This window comes from Heptranchias perlo, chromosome 35, assembly GCF_035084215.1.
Source record: "Heptranchias perlo isolate sHepPer1 chromosome 35, sHepPer1.hap1, whole genome shotgun sequence".
NCBI classification, from domain to species: Eukaryota; Metazoa; Chordata; class Chondrichthyes; order Hexanchiformes; family Hexanchidae; genus Heptranchias; species Heptranchias perlo.
The window spans coordinates 16,017,008-16,033,349 of record NC_090359.1 but is presented as its reverse complement, the minus strand read 5'-3'; the positions used below and the strand labels follow the sequence as shown (position 1 = coordinate 16,033,349).

The 16,342-nt window shown below is 47.8% G+C and overlaps 1 long non-coding RNA gene across 1 annotated transcript in view; it reads left to right on the top strand.

Annotated features, from left to right (window-relative positions):
• Positions 1–7,848: 7,848 nt before the first annotated feature.
• The window catches only part of LOC137302368 (uncharacterized), a 37,181-nt gene continuing 28,687 nt past the window's right edge, over positions 7,849–16,342 (top strand). Inside the window, exons 1-2 of the long non-coding RNA XR_010958444.1 lie at positions 7,849–8,797; positions 14,549–14,638. This is a non-coding gene — a long non-coding RNA (uncharacterized lncRNA). The remainder of the gene's footprint in view (positions 8,798–14,548; positions 14,639–16,342) is intronic.

Here is a 16,342-nt window from a genome sequence, read left to right as displayed (position 1 = left end):
AGAGAGGCAGACAGGCCGAGCGACCGCCCCCACGGACCACGATCATCCTAGACCTGTGGATGGCCACCTTGGACAGGCCCAGGAGCAGGCCCACGAGAACGTCCACCGACCTGCCCGCTCCCCTCCTCACCGGGCGGCCAAAGATCAGGAGCGTGGGACTGAAGTGCAGCCAGAACTTGAGGAGCAGCCCCTTCAAATAATGGAACAGGGGCTGCAGTCTCGCACACCCAGTGTACAGATGGAACACGGACTCCTCCAGGCTGCAGAAATCACAAGCGGCCTGGATGTCCGTGAAATGGCGTAACCGCCGGTTGCACGCGACTGCTCCGTGCGCCACCCCCCACCCCAGATCCCCAAAGTAACACGGGAGGACCCCTGTATAGAGAGCCTCCCAATGGGGACCCCCGTCTCCGCCGGACGGCAGGATGGTACGCCAGGGCGTGTCCGGCCGAGAGACGAGGGCGAGGAAGTGGATGGTGTGCAGGAGCAGCCCGTACAGGAAATCCCTCCGCGCGGTGTGAAACGGCACGGAGGGAATTTCCGAGAGATGGCTCAAGTTGTGAGGCGCGGCCCCCCGAGGGAGGTTCCGGGGTTTGGCGCCGAGGAGGAACTCCGTCCGAACGGGGGTCAGGTCGGACGGGATGGCTCCGCACGCCTGAGCCGCCTCCACATCCCGAGTGGAGTCAGGGCCGAGCGCCGATTTCAACGCCTGGATGGCGATGGCCGCGTCCCCGGCACGCCACGAGGACATCCGTGCGGCGAGCGCCCACGGCTCCAACCAACCCGACCCACCGCCATCCAGGACGTCCCTGACTCTGGTCACCCGACCGGCCACGGCCCTCCGCACCGACAGCCGCGAGTGGCCGAAGCCGATATCGCGGAGGAACGGATTCCCGAGCAGCGGCTCCTGCAGGACGGCCGCTACCCCTGACGGGCGAGAGCTCCGACCGGAGGCGACCATGTTCCAGACCCTGAGCAGATCCTGGTAAAAGACAGGCAGCTCCTGCAAAGACGTGCGGCCGTCCACCAGCGAGACGAACAGGAGCTGCGTGTCGTAGTTCAGGCCGTGCACCTGGCGGAAAAAATACGTCGCCAGCGCACGCCATCTAAGAGGACGCTCAACGTACAGGTATCGCCGCAGCGTCCGAAGGCGGAAAGTTGCCACCTGGGTGCGGACGCACACCAGCCCCTGACCGCCCTCCCTAAGCGGGAGACTCAGGACCGCGGCAGCGACCCAGTGTATCCCTCTGGCCCAGAAGAAGTCGACGAACTTCCTCTGAATCTTGGCGACAAACTCGGGGGGTGGGGTCAAAGTGACCAACCGGTACCACAACATGGCGGCCACCAGCTGGTTTATGACCAGCACTCGACCCCTGTAGGATAACACTCGGAGCAGTCCTGTCCAGCGCGCCAGGCGAGCGGCGACTTTGGCCTCCAGCTCTTCCCAGTTCGCCGGCCAGGCTTCCTCGGCAGGGCCGAGGTAGACTCCCAGGTACCGGAGGTGCGTGGTACTCCAGGCGAAAGGCCTGAGCTCCTCCGGCAGGGAGTCCATCCGCCACTGACCCACCAGAAAACTAGACGAAACTGGAGTGCATCCTGGATATCCACAGGTCCAGGATGCTCGCGGTCCGTGGGGGCGGTCGCTCGGCCTGTCTGCCTCTCTTTCGCGGGTTGCTCCGCGCCCGGGTGGCCCTGGAGATGGAGCACGCGGTGTCTGCCGGTACGCTTGAGGCTTTCCGCGACCGGTGGGCACCGCAGGGGCTGGAGTGCATCCTGGACGAGGAAAATAAAATTTTAATTTGATGCCTGGTTTCGTTTTATTTGGTTTTTAGTACTTAAGCACACCCTACACCGCCCCCCCTTCTTATAAAAGGGGGGCCTAAAAAACACAAAAAAAAAGAGGAAAAAAAAGGGTGCTGGTTGGTGGGTAAAGTGATAGTTGAGTTATTTGGTATCATGGGGGATTTTGCAGTGAGAGGTTTGTTCCCGGTGCTGGTGTTAGTTGGAGCGGTTTGTTGCTCTGATATTTGGCAACAGTTTAGAGGCCAGAGATTTCCATGGAGAAGAGTAAAACCCACCCCTGTGCCCCAGAGAGTCCCTCCCCCTGTGCCTCCCTTTGGTTCCCATTTCAGTGTGTCTGAGGGGAGAAGTCTGTCTCCACTGCAGACTGTGATGGTGCAGTGTGGAGAGCAGAACCTGCTGGTGATGGGAGACATGGATTTATTTAGAACCAGGCACCTGATTAAAGCTGCTGACCTGACCCTGGGGACAGCAGGTTGTTGGCCAACTGGGATCTACTCTCAGAACCACACTGTCCTCTTTGACTATGGGCTCCATGAATGTGGCGGCAGATTGCAGGTAATGTGATTCCTCAACTCTTGCTCCAATTTCACTGTGCAGATTACTGCCCACTCTGAACTCATTAACATCGGGTGAAACTCCAGCCACTGAGGAGATCCCTGAATTAAATCTGTGTATAAATTTTTGCCCACTGTGAAGTATCACCCTGTGTGAAACTACTTCTTTATGTTGACATGTCAATCTTCGCTTTATATTTAAAAAGAACTTCAACTTGTCACTGAGGGACTGCATCTTTCTTAAATGGGTCATTGCTACTCTCTAACTCTGAGATTCAATTCTATTGACCTTGAACCTTCACCTGCATTTCTCCAAACCACTCTGTTCTTTTGTGCCTCAATTGATTTATCTTTTCCGTTCCTTCCTGTGGATATTCAGGCCTGTTGCCTCAACTTGTGGTCAATGAATGTTCAGTGTGGAAGTTCCTGTTGAGACTTCCCTTGAAAGATGAAACAAGTGGAACAATAATTGGGATACAGTGTATTAAAGGGGAACTCCACTTTTGGTTGTTACACCTGCCAATACCACTGATTCCACGGACACAGATGAGATTTAAAAGTGATGTTGTGTTTTGTGCTCCATATCAGGGGTAACTTGAGCCCCTTAAGGTGAAAGCTCTAATCTATATGGGAAAGAATGCTCATCAAATCTGGCAGTGCCAATCATTTCAGGGGTTTCTGACTGCAGGCCTGAAGTCCCCTGTAACAGAAGTTGGACTGAGCAGAGTAACAGAGGCTGCTCCAGGCAACTTCCACCAATGGTGGAGCTACTTCAATCATGTGTCATTGAGGAGCAGCTGAAACCCCTTAAACTGCTGCTTAACAGGGCAGGAAAATGACCAGAAATAGCTTTTGTTCAATGAGACCAGCTCTTCATTCCTTCACCTGATGTCTTTCAGATGGCTGGAGATTTCCTGGTCGACACCACCCACCTGAACCACACCCGAAATGCTCGTGGATCTGTTATTGTGAGAACTAATGGAGCAGTCATTCCCATTGAGTGCCACTATTTTAGGTGAGAATCTTTACTCTTTTGCAAATAAGGTCTACAGCAGGTGCAGTTCTGTGAAGTTGTCCTGAAATTACTGTACTGTCCTTTCAGGAAGGGCAATGTGAGCAGTGACCCTATCAAGCCCACCTGGATCCCATTCAGCTCGACCAAGTCTGGAGAAGGGCTTCTGTCATTCTCACTGCGTCTTATGAACGGTATGTGATGGGTGGATGGGGAGTGCTTTTCTGTCGTCTCCCACTGGGAGTTACACCCACTGTCTCCAACCCTTTTCCTCTTGTACTTTAGATGACTGGCTTACAGAGCGCACCTTGACTGTCTACTACCTGGGTGACCTCATTCACATTGAGGCCTCTGTTTCAATGACCAACCACATGCCCTTGAAGCTCTACATTGACAGCTGTGCAGCTACATTGAGCCCAGACAAGGATTCCACCCCAAGATACAACATCATTGACTCCCATGGGTAAGGAGCTCTCTGCTTTCTCCAGCTGGTTCTGTCTCAATCGGTTCACTTAATTCACTTTGTCCCTTTTTAAATCTTTCTTCAGTTGCCTCCTGGACAGCAAAGCTGAGGACTCCTTTTCAACCTTTGTGTTGCCAAGAGGTGAACGTGAGCTGGACAAACTCCAGTTTGACCTGGATGCGTTCCGCTTCTTTGGAGATGACCGTTCCTTGGTAAGAGGAAGCCAAACATTGGGTTCCCCATGTTGGGAGGAGGTCACTAAATAACAACTTGTATTGAATGTGTCCCTCAGATTGTCATCACCTGTCACCTGAAAGTTGCTGCAGTGGATCGGAGAGATTCCATGAACAAAGCTTGTACTTTCCAGAATATGCAAGTTCCCTCTCTCGTTCAGGGATGTGTTGTATTAAAGGGTGATTGACAACCTGGTTGATAAACTGATTCTCTGGTTGAGCTGGACCCCATTGGAAGAATCGACCAATGACGTGTGTGCCTGTTGTCATCTGGGCAACTGCAGTGCCACAAGGGATTTCCTCGTTGATTCCAGAGGAAGGAGGGATCTTGTATCTGGACCTGGTAGGACATTGATCCTCTCTATGTTGGAGGTCACCCTTTACCCTCTAACTGGAATGTTTGATATTGCAGAGAGTGATGCTGAGTTGAAGTGGGAGGGTGAGGCCTCACTTGGACCCTTGGTCATTCTGGATCCTGATGTGACAGACCTGGCATCTGAGCCCCTTAATGATGTTGAGCAAAGGATGCAGGAGAGGTCTCCAGGTGGTGAGTTGGCCGACTGCTAGTTTCCATTTTCCCCTCAGTATTTCCTTCACCAACCATTGGTTTCTTGTTGCTTTTATAGGTGTGGCGTCTGAGGTGGTCCTGATCTTGGCCCTGACTGTGAGCGCTGTCTCTCTGATCTCTGCTTCTTAGATTGCCTTGTTCCTGAACAGGAAACACAAGCAAACCCAGTTTAACTAGTTATCAAATGACCAATAAAGCAGTGACCACTTGTATCTTCTAATGGCTGGTTGCTCATTTCTCACTGTCTCCAGTCAACGACACAATGAGTGCTCAGTACCGTGTTAGTAACACACTGCACTCCTCCGTCAGTTCCTCCTGTTAGTGAAATGGGTTGAAATGGGTCCATGTAACTCGTGGCAGAATGGCTGGTAATAGTGTATCCAGGCCCAGTCCAGGGATGGCTGCAGCAATGGGTGAAGGCTTGCCAGGCCCTCATTGTGCAGGTCAATGAGCTCTGAAGGGACAGTGGGACTGGCCTGAAGTCCTGGTGCCGGGTGGTTGACTGCCCAATCATTCCCTTGGTGCTCTGTGGCCATTGATCACTCGAATCCGCACATGGGCTCCAAACTCCTAAACTTTCCCATTTGGAGCTCATTGTCCAAACACCAATAGGATTGAAAATGGGTGGACTTGAACTCTCTTCCAAGATTGAAGATCTCTGCCCCTGGTGTGAAGATCTTTGTTTTGTTGAGCTGGGGCTCCAAGTAAATTTCCAATGCCCAGTGTAAAGATTAATGTTCACAGGGGGCAATGTTGTGCTCATTGGGTACAGGCACAGAGTGCGAGGGACGGGGAGCCCAGCGGTTGTGATTTAACTCTGTTGGATTTGAATTTCACCTGTCTTCTCGTGAGCACAGACTGAAGTTTCGTTATCCTCAGCTTCCTCTCACGGCAGGCCCTCAGGATTGTATTGTAAGTAGTTAGTCCTATTTTTCAGATTACGTTATTGTTTATCATTCACTATATTTGAGGGGTGGCAATAGGAACAGGAGTTGGCCATTTAGCCCCTCTCGCCTGGTCCACCATTCAATGAGATCATGGTTGATCTGTGACATAACTCCATATACCTGCCTTAGTCATATCCCTTACCTTTTTGATTAACAAAATTTTAACCTGAGATAATAGATTTAACAATTGAGCTAGCATCAACTGCCATTTGTGGAAGAGTGTTCCTAACTTCTCCCACTCTTTGCATGTAGAAGGGTCCCTTAACTTCATTCCTGGAAGTCCTAATTCGAACTTCGAGGTTATGTCCCCTGGTCGTTAAACTGGCTGTGTCTTTATAACTTTACAGTGAATTGGGTACAATCCATGTCTGGGACAACCTTGCCTTTGAAATACTGAAATTTGTTCATAAAATGTTCTTCAGATTTATAAGAGCATATTTGTTTATCTTTACTGAGCTGGGTTTTTCTTTTTGGTAAATCAGACATTCAGAGGGTCTATTCAACAGGATGGGAGCTGTTAGCAGTAAACACCCTCGCTTCAGACAACATTCTTTGGCAGGTGGAAACCACTTCTCCACTTAAATCAAATCATAGTAATATTTTACTTGAGCTATAATCACTGAAGTTTAGTGTTTAAACATAGCAGGAGATCCAGGCTCGTTCTGTTGCAGTAGAATCACAATAAGTTAGTGGGAACTTTTAACAATAGCAATTCATTTCTGCTCACTACACACAAGGTGATTTTTCTTCCAGTGGAAACTGCAGTCAGATGGCCCCTCCTCACTTTCACTGAGCTTCCTCACACTATTGATGAATAATGTTAGGAAACATTAAACCCAATAGATGACAATACATTGCAGTGCAGTGTAGGGCCATCCTACCCTCTTCTGACTCTTGTCTGATTTACATGTAAACATTTCAGGGAGGCTTTACAAACTGGATATACTGGCCAGGACACCAGGTGAACTACTTTGGGGTATTTTTAAAATGTTGCAACAAAATACCATGTAGAAATGCTTCATGAATTCATTCTCAATGAAGCTTAGGATCTTACAGGACAGAAACAGGTGACTTTCCTCTCGCCCCCTCATCCAATTTAATGTTCCTCTGTTCCAAGGTGCCTCCACTATTATTCCCATTTAAAATAATTCATGGAGTCTGTGTGAACAACATTTTCGGGCAGAACTCTACATTGTCCCCTCCCTATAAAGATATTTTTTTGAACCGTAGACATGTATCTTTTGCCATGTTACATTTGAACCTGGGGGTTATAGAATCATAGAAATTTACAGCACAGAAGGAGGCTATTCGGCCCATTGTCTGTGCCAGCTGAAAAAGCTATCCAGCCTGATCGCACTCTTGGTCTTAGTCCGCAGCCTTGCAGGTGACGGGACTTCAAGTGCGCATCGAAGTACTTATAAAAAGCGATGTTGGTTTCTGCCTCGACCACCCTTTCAGCGAGTCAGGTTCAAACCCACACCACCCTCTGGGTGAAAAAAATTATCCCCAGATCCCCTCGAATTCTTCCAATTATTTGAAATATATGCCCCCTGGTTATTGGCCTCTCTGCTAAGGGATATAGGACCTTCATATTCTTTTTTTATTTGTTCATGGGATGTGGGTGTTACTGGCAAGGGCAGCATTTATTGCCCATCCCATTTGCCTTTGAGAAGGTGGGGGTGAGTTGCCGCCTTGAAGTGACGCAGTCCGCGTGGCCCCCAATAATTTTATACACCTCAATTAAATCCCCCCTCAGCCTCCTCTGTTTCAATGAAAACAACTCCAGCCGATCCAATCCTTCCTCACAGCTAAAATTCTCCAGTCCTGGACCATCCTTGTAAATCTCCTCTGGACCCTCTCGGGTGCAATCCCATCTTTCCTGTAATGTGGTGACCTGAACTGGACACGGGTTAAATTTATTAGTCCGCCTGTTCCCACAGGTCCCAGTCGAGTTTCTTCATTCCTCTCCTTGGTTCAATCCGTCATTCACCGATTGGGTTTATGACCGGTCACCACCTCCTGTGATTTCCCCAATTGGCTGCCCCTCTTCTCAGAGATTCTCTCGCTCCACAGACCACCTGCACTCTGTCGGTTCCACCAATCCGGGAAGCTTCACCTGTGATTGGATGAACTCGGTGACCCGGGCTCGTCATGGCGGCCGGATCTCCCACAATGCAGAGCGGCGGAGAAAAGGCCCCATCTGTGAGACGGGCCGCGCTGCACTCTGGGAGAATGTTCGCACATGCGCACATCACCCGCCGGATCAGTGGCCGCTTCCTGTTGTGTCGCGAGACAAACTTTCCGTTTTTTCGGTTGAGAACGAGCGGTTTTTATTGTGACGGAAACTGACGTCACTTTTCCTTTGAATCGCGCGGTTTGATTTAAATAAACGGCGCACATGCGCAGTGTGGCGCGTCCCTCTTAAAGGGCCCTGGACCGGCCGAGAGTCCCCGAGCCCGGGGACAGGACCGAGAGACGGGCAATGGGATTAGAGCGGAGGGCGGCCCCGGGGAGGGGGAACTTGCATTTCTCCAGCGCCTGTCACATCCTCAGGACGACCCAAAGCCTCGCAGCCAATGGGGGGGCTTTTGAAATGAGGTCACTGTTGTCATGTGGGCAGCCATTTTGTGCACAGCAAGATCCCACAAACAGCAATGTGATAAATGACCAGATAATCTGTTTATAGGTGTTGGTGGAGGATTAAATATTGGCCAGGACACCGCGGAGAACTCCCCTGCTCTTCTTCGAATAGTGTCGCGGGATCTTTTACATCCACCTGAGAGGCCAGACTGGTTTAATGGCTCGTGCAAAAGACGGCCCCTCCGACAGTGCAGCATTCCCTCAGTCCTGCACTGGAGTGTGAGCCGAGATTTTGTGCTCAGGTCTCTGGAGGGGAGCTTTAACCCACAACCTTTATGATTCTAGAGGTGAGAGAGTGCGACAAATGAGCCAAGGCCGACACCGAGTACTTCAGAAGGGTCGTTAATTCTTCCGTCCAGTAACACGATGTGACTTTCTTCCAAAGGAGAATTCGTGCCTGAACTTCCAGGAGTTTTGAGGAAAACCACACTGGATTTGAAGCAATCTGCTGGAAAATACTTGAGGCCGACTGGAAACCTCTTTGGATGTTCACACGGCCGGGAGGCACCAAGACAATTCGATGAGACTGTGAAGGATGTCAAGTGAAATCAGGGACATGGCGAGCAACGGTGTGAAGGTAACTGGGGGATCCCCAGGGTAATGTCCAGTCTGTTCAGGTGGGCTGTTTAAAAGGAAATGGAACAGTGCGGGGAGAAAGTTGTCTGGGGACCGGAAACAGAGGGTCCGGGTTAATGGGAGTTGCTGAGATTGGAGAAGGGTTGGAAGTGGTTACCCCAGGGGTCAGTGCTGGGCCTACTTTTATTCGGCTCAACTGGTCTGTGCTGGTGTTTATGCTCCACACGAGCCCCTCTCACACCTCTCTTCATCTGTCCCTATCCGTATATCCTTCTGTTCCTTTCTCCCTCATGTACTTATCTAGCTTCCCCTGAAATACATCTATGCTATTTGCCTCAACTACTTCATGTGTTAGCAAGTTCCACATTCCAAGCACTCCCTGGGTAAATAAGTTCCTCCTGAATTCCTTACTGGATTGATTAATGACTATCTTCCATTCATGGTCCATAGTTCTGGTCTCCCCCACAAGTGGAAACATCTCGATGTCTCATCTATCAAACACCTTCATAATTTTAAAGATCTCCACCAGGTCACCCCTCAGCCTTCTCCTTTCCAGAGAAAAGAGCCCCAGCCTGTTCAGTCTATCCTGATAGTTATAACCTCTCAGTTCTTGTATCATCCTTGTCAATCTTTTTTGCACCTTCTCCAGTGGCTCTACATCCTTTTTGTAACATGGAGACCAGAACTGTGCACAGTACTCAGTGTGGTCTAACCAAGGTTCTATACAAGTTTAACATAACTTCCCTGCTTTTCAGTTCTATTGCTCTGGAAATGAACCCCAGTGCTTTGTTTGCTTTTTTATGGCCTTATGAACCTGAGTCACTACATCTAATGATTTGTGGATCTACCCCGAGACCCCTCTTTGCTCCTCTATCCCATTTGGACTCTTATTATACAGGAAGTATGTGGCCTCCTTGTTCTTCCTACTAAATTTGTACCACCTCACACTTGTCTATATTGAAATTCATTTGCCAATTACACGCCCATTCTGCAAGGTTATTAATGTCTTCCTGTATTTTATCGCAGTCCTCTTCAGTATTAACGATATCCCTCAATTTGTCCGCAAATTTTGAAATTGTTCTTCCGATTCCCAAGTCCAAACCGTTGATGCAAATGGTGAACAACAGTGTTCCCAGCACCGATCCCTGTGGAACACCACTTCCCACCTTTTGCCAGTCTGAGTGACTATCTTTAACCCGTGCTCTCTGTTTTCTGTTTTGTTATCAGCTTGCTATCCATTCTGCTACCTGTCCCCTGACTCCACAAGCTCTGACCTTGGTCATGAACCTACAATGCTGTACCTTATCGAAGGCCTTTCAAGATCTTTCATGATTTCCTTCTTCAGATATTGATTCACTTCCCTTTTAAATTCTGCTTCCCTCATTGTTTCTGGTCGGACATTCCATTGTCCTAACAACCCTCTGCATCAAAAAGAAAACCAACCTCTCTTAATTTTATGGCCTCCAGTTACCGACTCACGAACTGGGATGTGGGCATTGCTGGCAAGGCCAGCATTTATTGCCGTTCCCAGTTGCCCTTGAGAGGGTGGTGGTGTGCCACTTATCTTGAACAATTGAGTGACTTGCTAGGCCATTTCAGAGGGCGATTAAGAATCAGCCACATTGCTGTGGGTCTGGAGTCACATATAGGCCAGACCGGGTAAGGACGGCAGGTTTCCTTCCCTAAAGGACATCAGTGAACCAGATGGGTTTTTACGACAATCCGGTAGTTTCATGGCCACCATTACTGATACTAGTTTTTTTTAAATTCCAGATTTTATTTAATTAATTGAATCTAAATTTCCCAGCTGCCGTGGATTTGATCTCATGACTCCGGAATATTAGTCCGAGCCTCTCGGATTACTAGTCCAGTAACATAACCACTGTGCTCCCGTACCCGTACTAGTGGAAATAGTTTTCCCTCATTTACTTTATCAAAACCCCCTCATAATTTTGATCCCCACTCTCTGATCTTATTTAAACTTCTCTGCTCTCATGAAAAGTTATGTCAAGACTCTCATCCTTGGGATCATCTTAGTGAATCTCTTCTGCCCCTCTCCATGGCCGCGACATTCTTACTAAAGTAATGCACCAAAAACTGGACACAATATTCTGACTGTGGCCTGACCCATGATTTGTCCAGGTGTAGCATTAACTCTTTCCTTTTATACTCTATGCCCCTATTTATAAATCCTAGGATCCCATGGGGGTTTTTGTAAAACAGCTTTATCAACTTGTCCTCCCACTTTTTTAAAGATTTGTGTATCTGAATCCCTAAATCTCTCTGCTCCTCTACTCCTTTTACAGTTTTACAGTATAGTGTCTATTTCCTCTCCTTATTCTTCTCACCTCACATCTCTCCCCATTAAATCCCATCTGACATCTACCTGCCCAATCTGCTCACCTGTCTGCCTCCTCCTGAAGTTGTCGATAATCCTCTTCATGGTTAATCTCACTCCTTATCTTTGTGGCAGCTGAAAATTTTGATATTGTGCCCCCTACACCCAGGTCTAGATCATTTCTATCCACAGATATTGAGAAAAGCACTGGTGCCAACACTGACCCCGGGGATCACCACTGTTTAAATCCTTCCAGTGCAAGAAACATCTGTTAATCACAACTCTCAGTTTTCTGTCCTTTTATCCATGCAATCTCTCATTTCTCTCCAACTTCTCACATTTCTATCCCTTAGTTCTCATGCACAAACAGGCTCTCTTCCCCTTTCCTCTCTCTCTTACACACAGACTGTTTCTCTTTCCTGTCTCCAATATTCTCTCTTGCCCGTTCTCACAAACCCTTTCTCCCTCTCTGTCTCCCTCCCACCCTACCTCTCAGACTCTCCTTCATCCAGATGCAGACTCTCCGAGACACACTCTCAGACTCTCCGAGACTCATTCCCTCTCTCACACAGACTCTCCGAGACTTATTCCCTCTCTCACACAGACTCTCCGAGACTCATTCCCTCTCTCACACAGACTCTCCGAGACTCATTGCCTCTCTCACACAGACTCTCTGTGACTCACTCCCTCTCTCACACAGATTCTCCGAGACTCATTCCCTCTCTCACACTATTTTACCCACTTTTCAGAGAAACTTACAGAACAGAAGGAGGCCATTCATCGTGCCTTTGAAAGAGCTGTCCAATTTAGTCCCACACTCCAGCTCTTTCCCCATAACCCTGCATATTAGTCCTCTTCAAGTATATGTCTAATTGCCCTTTCAAAATTCCCATGGAATCTGATTCCACCACCCTTTCAGGGAGTGCGTTTCAGATCTTAACAACTCTCTGTATGAAGAAAAACTTCTCCTCATTTCCTCTCTAGTTCTTTTGCCAATTATTTTAAATCTACGACCTCTGGTTACCGACCCGCTTGCCAGAGGAAACAGAGCAAGTAGGGAGAAACTATCAAAACCCCTCTTGATTTTGAACACCTCTATTAAATCTCCCCTTATCCCCGGCTCTAAGGTGAACAATCCCAGCTTCTCCAACCTCTCCACATAACTGATGTCCCTCATCCCTGGTACCATACTGGTAAACCTCCTCTGTACCCTCTCCATGACCTTGACATCCTTCCTAAAGTGTGGTGCCCAGAATTGTCCACAATACTCCAGCTGAGGCCGAACCAGTGATTTGTAAAGGTTCAGCATGACTTCCTCGTTTTTGTATTCAATGCCCCTATTTACAAAGCCAAGTTTCCCATACCCTTTCTTAACCATCTTATCAACTTGCCCTGCCACCTTCAAAGATTTGTGACTATGTACCCCAGGTCCCTCTGTTCTTGCACTCCCCTCAAAATAGTCCCATTTAGATTATACTGCCTGTCCGCTTTGTTCCTCCCAAAGTGCATCACTTCACACTTGTCCGTCTTAAATTGCATCTGCCCTGTGTCTGCCCATTTTACCAGTCTGTCTATGTCCTCCTGAAATCTGCTGCTATCCTCCTCACTATTTACTACGTTGCTAAGTCCTGTATCAGTCGCAAACTTTGAAACTGTGCTCCCGAAACCCAAATCCAGGTCATTTTTATATAACAAGAAAAGTAATGGTCCTAATACTGACCCCTGGGGGACCCCACTGCGTACTTCTGTCCAGTCAGAAAAACATCCGTTCACCACGACTCTCTGCTTCCTTTCCCCAAGCCAATTACGTACCCAAGTTACCACCAATTTTTTCCTTTAATCCCATGGGCTTCTGTTTTCCAAATAAGTCTGTTCTGTGATTCTTTATCAAATGCCTTTTGAAAGTCCATACATACAACAGCTACTGCACTACCTCCATCGACCCTCTCTGTTACTTCATCGAAGAATTCAATCAGGTTAGTCAGATATGGTTTGCCTTTAAGAAATCCGTGCTGGCTGTTCCTTCTTAACCCATGCCTCTCCAAGTGAGAATTAATTTAGTCCTTGACAATGGTCTCTCGTAGTTTTCCCACCACTGATATTAGACTGACTGGCCCGTAGTTACCAGTTTTATCCCTCTCTCCTTTTTTGAACAGGGGTGTAACATTTGCAATCCTCCAGTCCTCTGGCACCACTCCCATATCCAAGGAGGATTGAAAGATTGTGGTCAGAGCTTCTGCTATCACCACCCTTGCTTCCCTCAGCAGCCTGGGATGCATCCCACCTGGACCGGGGGACTTGTTAACTTTGAGTGATGCCAACCTATTTAGCACCTCCTTTCTATCTATTTTGATCCTATCCAATATCTCTACTCCCTCCTCCTCTACTGCGACATTAACTTCATCCTCTTCTTTTGTGAAGACAGATGCAAAGTCCTCATTCAGTACCTCAGTCATGCCCTCTGCCTCCACAAGCAGATTTCCTATTTTATCCCTAACCGGCCCCACCATTCCTTTTATCCTTTTCCTTTTTATATTTTTATAAAAGTTTTTGGGTTCCCATTTATGTTACTTGCTAATCTTTTCTCATATTCTCTCTTTGCCCTTCTTATATCCTTTTCAATTTCCCCCTGCACACTCTCCTGGTTGTGTACTGTATTCTGTACCTGACAGTGGTCATAAACCTTTTTCTGTTTTATTTTAAGCTCTATTTCCTTTGTCATCCAGGGAGCTCGAGCTTTGGATGCCATATCTTTGCTCCTTATGGGAAAATCCTTGGTTTATACCCGAACTATCTCCACCTTGAAGACCTGCCATTGCTCATTTACTGTTTTTTGGCCAATATTTGTTTCCAGTCCACCTGTGCTCGATCCCTTCTCAAATCACTGAAATTGGCTCTCTTTCAGTTGGATATTTTCACCTTTGATTTTTCTTTGTCCCTTTCTGTAATTACTTTAAACCTAATTATATTATGATCACTATTACCCAGATGTTCTCTCACTGAAATACACTCCACTTGCCTTACATCATTCACTAAAACTCGATCCAGCACTGCTTCCTTCCTCGTTGGGCTAGAAATATACTAATTAAGAAAGTTCTCCTGTACAAATTTTTCAAATTCTTCACCCTCTCTCCCTTTCAATTACTATAATCCCCTGCGTCTGTCTTTAAGGGACCACATTACTCTGAGTCACCTTCTTTCTCTTAATATACTTGTAAAAACCTTTAGTGTTGTCCTTGATATCCCTCACAAACTGGAGTTGGCAGCTGATATTGTGAGTGAATTTAATCCATGTAAAGAGCGGAAAGAAAAGAACAATTTAATGTTAAAGTAAATCAATCAAATGCCATTAATGACAAATATATTCAAATTAAATATAATCATCGTCTCAAAAATAGTCCTGTTGTATTCCAGTGACAGATTCTGGAATCTAATCAGCCGCGAGGAGATGTCGGACAGCTGCCCAGTGAGACTCGGCCTGTGATGGTTCCTCCCTTCCTCAGGGTAAGCACCTTGGCCAATATCGCCTTTAATGTCGTAAAACACCCTCAGGTGATTCACAGGCGTGATTATCAATCAGAATTTAACACCGAGCCACATAAGGAGGTATTAGGACAGGTGACCAAAAGCTTGACCAAAGAGATAGGCTTAAGGGACGTCTTAGAGGAGGAGAGAAAGAGAAGGAATTCCAGAGCTTAGGATCAATGCAGCTGAAGACACGGCCGCCAATGGTGGAACGATTAAAATCGTCGATGCGCGTGAGGCCAAAATTAGAGGAGCGTGGAGATCTTGGAGGGTTGTAGGGCTGGAGGAGGTCACAGAGATAGGCAGGGGTGAGGCCATGGAGAGATTTGAAAAGAAGGATGAGAATTTTAAAATCAAGGTGTTGCCGGACTGGGAACTAATGTAGGTCAGCGAGCACAGGGGTGATGGGTGAACGGGACTTGGTGCGAGATAAAATACGGGAGTTTTGGACGAGCTGAAGTTTATGGAGGATGGAAGATGGGAGGCCAGCCAGGAGAGTATTGGAACAGTCAAGTCGAGAGATAACAAAGGCATGGATAAGGGTTTCAGCAGCAGATGAGCTGAGGCAGGTGTGGAGACGGGCGATGTTATGGAGGAGGAAGTGGGCGGACTTCGTGATGGAGCGGCTATATGGTCAGAAACTCATCTCAGGGTCAAATAGGACACCAAGGTTGTGAATGGTCTGGTTCAGCCTCAGACAGTGACCGGGGAGAGGGATGGAGTCGGTGACGAGGGAACGGTGTTTTTGGTGGGGACCAATTGAGCCAAGTGTTACTGTGGACGCTGCACGTGATCTGCTACAGAAAATGGATCAACTGATTTAGCAAATGAGATCACCTACAATTCAACATAATAAATGCCCTGAATCTCAATAAAATGAATAATCTGTGAATCAAAATAGCTGAGATAATCTTAAAGAATGGCTGACCTGCAGCATGAACACAGCTGTGTGTGGGCCTGTCTGTCTATCTACCTGTCTGTCTCCCTTTCTGTCTCCAACCTGCCTGTTTGCTTCACTTGCTCACTCACGGTCGGTCTGTCCCTTGACCTCTCTCACTATTCCTGTTTCCCCTGCTTTTGTGCCGCCCAGTCTCTGCATGCTGGTTTCTCTCACTTCCTCCTTGTCCCATTTCACTTGCTCCGCATCCCTCTCCCTTGCTCCCCATCTCCTATTCTCTCCCAACCGAGTTCTCATCTCTGCGTCCACCTTACTCTGTTTCCTTACCCCTCCCTCTCTCCATTCCTTCTCATCCCTCTCTGTCATCCCCATCAATCGCTCTTTACCCTCTCTCTTCCCTCCCACTCCGTCCCCATCCACTTTCTCTCTGTGCCTGACCCTGCTCTCCTTTTAATTTCTCGGACACATTTTCGACACAATCCCCGTGTTTTGCCCCGTCCCTAGATCTCTCTGTCTGCAGTCCATCCCTTTCTGGAGGAGGGCCAATTTCAGTGGGATGAGAACAGATCTGGCCCGGGTTAATTGGAATCATAGATTGGCAGGGAAAACTGTAATTGAACAGTGGGCGGCCTTTAAAGAGGAGATAATTCGGGTACAGACAAAGTACATTCCAATGAGGGAGAAAGGTAGGGCAACTAAAGCCAGAGTTCCCTGGATGACAACGGAGATAGAGAATAAGACGAAGCGGAAAAAAGTGGTGTATGGCAGGTATCAGGTTGATAAAA